This window comes from Rana temporaria, chromosome 7, assembly GCF_905171775.1.
Source record: "Rana temporaria chromosome 7, aRanTem1.1, whole genome shotgun sequence".
NCBI classification, from domain to species: Eukaryota; Metazoa; Chordata; class Amphibia; order Anura; family Ranidae; genus Rana; species Rana temporaria.
Genome location: NC_053495.1, coordinates 126,797,155 through 126,807,035, shown reverse-complemented (window position 1 = coordinate 126,807,035; position 9,881 = coordinate 126,797,155).

Genomic DNA, 9,881 nt, shown 5'->3' with positions numbered 1-9,881 from the left:
TTTTGGATCTTCGTTCTTTTTGACAATTCGTTTTCATATGCATTCTTCAAAAGAGTCTTTCGTTCATTCGGATGCTTCCGAATGCATGAATATGGCAAATTTCATCCGAAAACTGTAAATTTGTAACAATATTAATTGCACATGTCTATTTTGTAATATAAGCATGTTTGAAGTTTTACTAAATAGTCTTTTCATATACTGTGGGTATGGAGTTGGGTGTATAGGATTTTACTGTGTTTTTTATTTTGTTTTTTTTATTTTTTGTGGTTGAACTGGATGGACTTGTGTCTTTTTTCAACCTGACTAACTATGTAACTTTGTATGTTATATGGCCACTTTTAACGAAGGTGACTATTACAGTAAGAATTATGGGTTATGTATGAAGTTTTGGTCTGTAAGTAAGAAAACAAATACATTGCTCTTTGCATTATTACACATTACAGCAGTTAAGATTGTTGGACAATATAAAGACTGTGATGTGATACTATGGAATGTTATGATTACAGAAAGCTTTACATTTTCCTGGAGCTTAAAAGATTAATTTGAGTGTAAAAAACTGCTTGTTATGTAAATTATATACACACTCCTGCTGATTAATTCTTGTTAATAAACAAACATGTAACTGTCACATAAGACTACTTACATAACAACAGATCTAGTGAATAAACATTGCACATCCTCTCATTAGAGCAAGGAAACCTTGGACGATGATCCATGTTTTGCTCTGTGTATTATTTCAATCACTGCATTCACTTGCGGCTGCTTCTGTTTATGTAATATGTGCATCTTTAACCTTTTTTTTCTTTTTAAGATTATGTTTATTTTTTCCACCCTTACATGCAATAGTGTAGCTATAGTGTATAAAGCACAGAGCAGGCTCCATTACAGAAACTGGGCCAAAAGGTACACAACCTGACAAATGTATGAGGGGTCCTCAAAAGTTTTTGCACTTAATTTAATTAAACAACTTGCCGACCAGCGCACGACTATATACATCGGCAGCATGGCATGGACAGGCAGAAAGACGTATATATATGTCCCCTTTAAGAGCGCATCATTGTGGACGCGCGCAAGCTCCGTGAGCCCGACCGCGGGTCCCCGCGGACTCGATCGCCGTGGGTATACCCGCGATCGTCTCACGATAAGGAAGAACGGGGAGATGCTGATGTAAACAAGCATCTTCCCTGCTCTGTCTAGTGAAAATGACAGTGATCACCGTTTCCTGTAATCAGAAGCGGTGATCGATGTCTTGTCTCGTGTAGCCCATCCCCCCTACAGTAAGAATCACTCACTAGGGCACACTTAACCCCTACAGCGCCATCTAGTGGTTAACCCCTTCACTGCCAGTGTCATTTTCACAGTAATCAGTGCATTTTTATAGCACTGATTGCTGTAAAAATGATCATGGTCCCAAAAATGTGTCAAAAGTGTCCACCATAATGTCGCAGTCACGATTAAAAAAAAAAATCGATGATCGCCGCTATTACTAGTAAAAAAAAAAAAAAATATTAATAAAAATGCTATAAAACTATCCCCTATTTTGTAGACGCTATAATTTTTGCACAAACCGATCAATAAACGCTTATTGCAATTTTTTTTTACCAAAAATATGTAGAAGAATACGTATCGGCCTAAACTGAGGAAAAACATATTTTTTTTTAGATATTTTTTGGGGATATTTATTATACTTTTTCAAAATTGTCGCTCTATTTTTGTTTATAGCGCAAAAATAAAAACCACATGTTATCAAATACCACCAAAATAAATCTCTATTTGTGGGAAAAAAAAGAAGAACGCCAATTTTGTTTGGAAGCCACGTCGCACGACCGCGCAATTGTCAGTTAAAGCGCCGAAGTGCCGAATCGCAAAAAATAGTATTTTATACTCACCGTAAAATCCTTTTCTCTGAGTTCATGGACGGACACAGTCTTGATCTTGACAAAGGGGGTATTAGCCTTCATTTAGGAGGGAGTGAGTAGGCAGAAAGTGTTAACAACTGGCTATATCCCCTCATCCTGTACCAAGCAGCTCAGTTGGTAACAAGCAGTACAAACTTAAAAAAAGAGGGGTGGGTGCTGTGTCCATCCATTTACTCAGAGAAAAGTCAAGTTAGGCTTACCGGTAACTTGTTTTCCATGAGTCTTTCAGGACAGCACCTTGAGAGCGTGGCTCCACCCACTTGACAGGAAACACACCTCCACCAAACTTCTTAAAAGGGAGGCTCCTTCCACTTATCATCAGTAGTAGTAGAGAAACCTCTGGCCCAAGCTGGAACACATAATCAGAGTATGGTTAGTCACAGCATAATTATTCAAAACATTAAGGACGGGTTGCTGCTGTCCTGAAAGACTCATGGAAAACAAGTTACCGGTAAGCCTAACTTGACTTTTCCCTTATTGTCTTTCAGGACAGCACCTTGAGAGGATAATAGAGACTTACCCACGTAGGGAGGGACCACAGCCTGCAAGACCTTTCTGCCAAAAGCCTGATCGCTTGCTGACAGAAGATCTGGTCTATAATGACGGACAAACGTAAGGTAACTTGACCACGTAGCTGCCTTGCAGATCTGATCTGGGGTGGCACCAGCTATTTCTGCCCATGTAGTGGCCTGAGCTCTAGTAGAGTGTGCTTTAATTCCCAATGGGGGAGATAGCCCTGCTTGGGAGTAGGCTTCCAGAATAGCGGTTCTTAGCCATCTAGCAATTGACCCCTTAGATGCTTGGTGGCCCTTCTTTTTCCCTGAAAACAGTATGACCAAGGAGTCTGAAGATCGAAAATCCTTGGTCACTTCAAGGTAATGTAGTAAGGTTCTTTTTACATTCAACATGTGAAATTGGCGTTCCTTCTCCCCTGATGGATTAGAGCAGAAGGTTGGAATGACCATTCCCTGCGCCCTATTGAGGGCTGACCCCACTTTTGGTAGAAAAGCTGGGTCAGTCTTTAGTACCACCCTGTCCGTATAGACAGATAGGAAGGGTTTCTTTATTGACAGGGCGTGTAGTTCGCCGATTCTTCTGGCTGTCGTAATTGCCACTAAGAACACCGTCTTGAGAGTAAGGCACTACTGAACTACTGACAAATCCCAACTGGGGAAGTGTCGCACGGGAGCTGGTCTAGACCTAGAAAGTGCCCTTAAAAATCTTGCCACTAAAGGCTCTGAAGATATAGGCTTTTCCAGAAAGACTCATAATGCAGCTATCTGCACTTTTAGTGTACTGATTGACAGCTCCATTCTGAAGAAATTCCAACACTGACACTAGATTTTTTACCACTCTATTTGACGAGTGACACCAGGAGTTGTAGACCTTCCAATATTTACCATAGGTCTTTCTGGTAACCAGTTTTCTACTGGAAAGTAAGGTAGTCACAAGTGATCAAGACAGACCTTTTTGTCTCAATAACTGCCTCTCAGATACCACGCCGTGAGGCTTAGACAGGCCACCTCCGGATGGCATATCGGACCCTGTAGAAGTAAGTCCTGCCGGGGCGGCAATCGCCAAGGTGGCCTGACTGCCATTTGAAGAATAGTGGTAAACCAAGCCCTTTTTGGCCAGAATGGAGTAATTAGGATTACTTCCACCTTCTCCTCCTGAATCTTCCTCAGTACCAACGGAATTAGTTGAAACGGAGGGAAGGCGTAAGCCAGCTGGAAGTTCCAAGGCTGTATCAACGCATCTGTTCCCTGGGAACCGTCTTTTCTGTGAATGGAGAAAAAACTGGGAAGTTGCGTATTTTCTTCTGACGCAAATAGGTCTATTTGTGGTTGACCCCAGGCATGGGTGATCAACCTGAAGACTTCTGATTTAGGGTCCATTCTGCTTCCTGAATCCGTTTTGTGCTTTAGAAAATCTGCCACTATGTTCAAAGTGCCTTTGAGGTGGACCGCTGATAAGGACAGCAAATGATTTCCTGCACATTTTAGGATGGTTAAGTTGAGAAGCTGAAGTGACCTGCTTCTTGTGCCTTCTTGCCTGTTTAAGTAGGCTATGGTAGTGGCATTGTCCGAGAAGACTTGAACATGGGCACCTTGAAGGTCTGCGGAGAAGGCATCGAAAGCTAAGCTTACTGCCCTTAGTTCTCTCCAATTGGAGGACTTTTCCGCTTCTGACCAGGACAAAACCCCCTGAGCATAGTTTTGTTTTGTGTGCCCCCCATCCCCATAGGCTGGCGTCTGTTGTAACCACTCTTTCTATTGGGAATGACCATAACAGGCCTGCTGAAAGGTTTGCCAGATTTCTCCACCACCACAGCGACCGTTTTACCCTGGTGGGGATTTTTATCTTTTCCTCCAGAGATTCTGTCCTGTGATCCCAAATTTTCAGAAGGAAACTCTGAAGCGGTCTGAAGTGAAGCCTTGCCCACTGCACCGCTGGCATAGATGAGGTAAGGGTTCCCAGAGCGGACATTACTTGTCTGATTGATAGCTCTTGGTTTGTCTGTAAGGAGGCTACAACCCTTAGCATCTTTAGTTTTTTGTCTTCTGGGAGAAAAACTTTTTGCTCCACTGAGCTTATACGATACCCCAGAAATTGAGCTTCTTGGGTTGGATTGAAATTTGGTTTCTCCAAATTTATGTTCCAGCCCAATGCTTCTAGATGACTGCGAGCTCTCTCGAGATGCTCCAACAATTTCTCCCTGGAGGGGGCAAAGAAGAGCAGGTCGTCCAGGTATGGAATTACCGATACCCCCTGTAAGCGAAGGGGAGCTAGGGCTTCTGCCATGACCTTTGTAAATATTCTCGGAGCTGAGGAAAGGCCAAAGGGGAGGGCTTTGAATTGGAGATGCACAACCTCTTTTCCCATGTTTACCGCCAACCTTAGAAATTTTTGGGATTGGGGGGCTATGGGGATATGCAGATAAGCATCTCACAGGTCGATTGATGCCATAAAGCAATCCTTTGTCAAAAGATTTTTGACTGTGAAGATTGAGTCCATACAGAATTTTTTGTATCGGACCGATCTGTTCAATGGCTTCAGGTTGAGAATGAGTCTGAAACTTCCGGACGGCTTTTTTACCATGAATACATGGGAATAAAACCCTTGATAAAGCTCCCCCTCTGGTACTAGAGTTACAACCCCCTGGTTCATCAGATCCTTCAAAAGGTTCTTCATTGCTAGGGATTTGACTATATCTCTTGGTAGTTTTGTCAATAGATACCTCTCTGGGGGAGGGTCCGAGAACTCTATTCTGTAACCTTGAGACAGCATTGAGAGAATATACTGATTCTCTGTTATGCTTGCCCAAAAAGGGAGAAAACGCTGAAGTCTTCCCCCTACCTGCAACCGGTTGTCATTGCGTTTTGCTGGTTGCCGCAGGAGGATGGAAAAGGACATTACTTTTGCCTTTTCCCTTTCCTGACCAACCTTTCTTCCTCTCTTGAGGCTTACTTTGTTGTTAAGCCTTTTGAGGACGAAAAAAACTTTCTGCCTGATTTTTCTTTTTGACAGGGAAAGATTTTTTCTTGTCTACAGTCCTGTCAAGCACTGCATCTAAATCTGACCCAAACAATAAATCCCCCTGAAAAGGTACTCCACACAGCCTGTTTTTAGGTGCTGTGTCCCCTGGCCAGGTCTTTAACCACATCGCCCTCCTAACCGAATCGGACCTTGCTGTCATTCGGATTATGAATTTACCTTCTTTTAGTTAATTTTTATTTACATTCCATATTCTAAATATTTAACATAAAGCAAATTTATGCAATAATAAGATAGAGGATACACATCAGTGATGCATAGTTGCCGTGGTATGCTCATCGGATTACCTGTTACTAAACCGACAGACCTGCCACAGCCTAAATACAAGGGTTCTTCAAAAAGTTTTCACACTTTTTTTACTTTATTAACCACTTAAGCCCAGGACCATTATGCAGCCAAATTACCGGGCCACTTTCTCTTTCGTTCATGGATGGACACAGCCTTAATCTTGACAAAGTGGGTATTAGCCTTCATTTAGGAGTGACTAGGCAGAAAATGTTAACTTCAAAGCTGAACAGCCCAGCTCAGGGGGCGGTCCTACTGGCTATATCCCCTCAGCCTGCACCAAGCAGCTCAGTTTTTTTCTGCCTAGTTAAGAAGACATGGCTCCCTTCGGGCCCATAGGCCTGGAGATTTTATTTCAAATTTACTTTGGATTTTGGTTTTATTTTTTTTATTTATTTTTTTCGACTGGGCGACAGGCTGGATCCCAGATCCTTGTAGTCCCCCCAGTTTCAGCCATCGAGCGTGTGCCGACCAGAGCTACGCACTGGGTCGTCCACGACAGGCCCGTCGCTCTACGTGTGGCCGGTGAGCTAGACGCTCCAGGGCACGCATATGACCGGTCTATAGGGCCAAGGTGGGAGAATCTGTCCACAGGACAACTATTAGGCTGGATTCACACCTATGCATTTTTAGTGCTTTTTGCATTTTGCAAGATTTGTACTGCAGAACGTGTTCCATAGGAAACCATGTTAAATGTTCTGTAGTGCAAATCTGCAAAATGCAACAAGCACTAAAAATGCATAAGTGTGAATCCAGCCTCAGTCTCGCACTCCACAAATCTGGCCTTTATGGAAGAGTGGCAGGAAGAAAGCCATTTTTGAAAGAAAGCCATAAGAAGTCCGGTTTGCAGTTTGCGAGAAGCCATGTGGAAACATGTGGAAGAAGGTGCTCTGATCAGATTGAACATTGGTCAGAGTAAAAATTTTACATTTTGGCCTAAAAGCAAAAATTCGGTGTAGCGGAAAACGAACACTGCACATAACCCTGAACACACTTTCCCCATGTGAAACATGGCGGTGGCAGAATCATTTTGTCAGGATGCTTTTCTTCACCAGGGACAGGGAAGCTGGTCAGAGTTGATGGGAACATGGACAGAGCTGGAGAATACCAGTCTGTACCAGTATGCTTTGAAAAAATAAAATCACCTCCAACATTGGGTGTCCTACGTGTGGATGTTGCTGCATTATGTAACGCTATTAGAAAAAATGTTTACATTTTAGAATGGGGTGCCTTGAGACTGTCCATACTTTTAACCACTTCAGCCCCAGACCATTTTGCTGGTCAACGACCAGGCCACTTTTTGCAATTTGGCACTGCGTCACTTTAACTGACAATTGCGACGTGGCTCCCAAACAAAATTGGCGTCCTTTTTTTCCCCACAAATAGAGCTTTCTTTTGGTGGTATTTGATCACCTATGCGTTTTTTTTTTGCGCTATAAACAAAAACGTATTCTTCTATATATTTTTCGTAAAAAAATAATAAAAAAAATAAAAATCGCAATAAGCGTTTGATTGGTTTGTGCAAAAATGATAGCGTCTACAAAATAGGGGATAGTTTTATGGCATTTTTATTATGCCTGCCGGGCACTTGTGTCGGCACCAGGGGCGAGCAGGGGGGCGCACGCTCCTAATGGCTGCAATGTGAAGTGACATATAGCTACGTGATTTCGCGCCGCCGACCTGCCGCCATTTAACTGTGGCGGCTGGTCGGCTAGTGGTTAAAGGGTGCCTTGCCTGGAGAAAAAAAAAAAAAGGTTGAAAATCACTGGTTTAGGTCAAAGCATATTCATGTGTTTGAATAGCCCAGTCAAAGTCCAGACGTAAATCTAATTGAGAATCTGTGGCAAGACTTACAAATTGCTGTTCAGATGGGCATGCAACTGGCCAATTCGCTTGATTCATACAGATGCTTATATGTACACAACTTGTGAGAGATATATTATCAGATTGAAAAATAAATGCAGTTTCCCCTACACACACACGTGTCCTGGGCTAGACCTGGTAAGCCAAAAGCAGGACGTTTTCCACAGCTCAGTGCTATGCACAGGGCTGTGGAAAGTTCAGTTTTGTTGCGGTGTCAAACCTGTGATGGTGTCACTGACACACTTTTAGAGAAAACAAAAAAGGTTTTATGTGACATAGAGGAAGCATAAAAGTTTTGTCTGAAGTTCATCAAAAATGTAGTTACCCACAAGGCGAATACTGGATCATTTTGGATCATCTTTAAGCTGAACAATTTAAACTCCAAGAATGTTTTTCATTTAGAATATGAAATATAAGAAGTCCCATTCTAGTTTATAAAAAGAAAAAAAAAAAAAAAAAAAAAAAAAATCAGGAGGTATTTTGCCACAATCCCATATTTATTACAGCGACACTGAACATTATGGGGGCATGGAGTGTAAATTCTCATGATCATTTAAAACCATTTTACATATTTCTCGAATTACCGCAAACACACACACTAATCAGCACATTTGTAGGTTTAATTTGATCCTTATGTAGTGTAACAGTCACCTAATTTTTTTTTTTTGCTTGACAGGCTCAGTTTCAATTCATTGACCAGTCAGTAGCCAATACAACACTTAATTTTAACTTATGATCTTGTCCAGGCATTCAACAGTTGGTTCAGACTAGGGTTGTCCCGATACCGATACTAGTATCGGTATCGGGACCGATACTGAGCATTTGTGCGAGTACTTGTACTCGCGCAAATGCTCCCGATGCTTCCCCCGATACTTCCCCCCCAACCCCCCCCCGCCGCGAGCGGGTGGAGAGCGGGCGGAGCAGAGCACTCCTCGGGTATGGAGGAGAGGAGACTTGCCGCCGCCGCTGCTGCCTAGTCCCCAAAGTGAAAGTCAAGCCCCCCCACCCCCGCCGCTGCCGACATCTAGTTGATCAGCGCGGGGAACATACAGCTTTCATTTGAATAGCTGTGTGTTCCCCGCGCGCCTCGTTATTGAATAGCCCCTCCCCCTTGTCCGGGCACTTTAATAGACATATCACCCGTCCCAGGATTGGACGGGTGATATGTCTATCAAAGTGCCCGAGCAAGGGGGAGTGCTTATACATGACGAGGCGCGCGGGGAACACACAGCTATTCAAATGAAAGCTGTATGTTCCCCGCGCTGATCAACTAGATGTCGGCAGCGGCGGGGGTGGGGGGGCTTGACTTTCACTTTAGTTTGACTTTGCACATTTACCCCGCGATATACAGAGGGACACTGACAGCCAGAGGGAGAGGAGTGATGTCAAGGGGGTAAGCTCCCTCCCCGTGCACACCGCACCGTCCCGCGGCTTAACCCCTCACCTCCCGGCCCTGATAATCACTTCACTTCTCACGGATGGCTCCGGGACTTGTAGTACGGAGATCTCCCCTCCCCCACTGGGTCCAGCCAGAAAGTTACAGTGTGTGTAATCCCCCAACAGTCCACTGCACAGCACCGGTCCCTGGATGGGGGGCGCTGTTCCCGGTCAGAGCTCGTCCTCTGATAGGATGACAACACTCACCATCTATATTGAGGAGCAGGAAATGTGTTATCACTACAGACCCCCCCCCCATGTATAATATAAGGAGGAGGGGAGGTGTGTGTTGTGTAGAGATGGCAGGGGGAAGTCATTACCCAGAGGAGAGGATCAACACTCAGAAATCAACAGGTCCTCTTCTCAGACACATAGAAAGAGAGAGAGAGAGAAAGCAATGTGTACTTCTATGGCTGATCACACTGAGCCCCCACTAGTGTAGTCCATTCCATCCACACTGAGCCCCACTAGGCTGCATTTAGGGACATGGCTGCATTTAAGCTTCATTTAGGGACAAGGCTGCATTTGGGGACACATGGCTGCATTTAAAAAAAAAAAGTATCGGTATTCGGTATCGGCGAGTACACAAAAAAAAGTATCGGTACTTGTACTCGGTCCTAAAAAAGTGGTATCGGGACAACCCTAGTTCAGACTATGAATCACATTCATGAATCTTGCAAAACATGGTAGATCCATTTCTATGGCAGAGAACACTTGTCAAGTGATACCACAAAAGAAACATTAATACTAGACAAGCGAACCTTATTTTTTTTGAAGTGTTTCAAGGAAAAAATATTTTGTTGCCAATGTCAAACATTATAT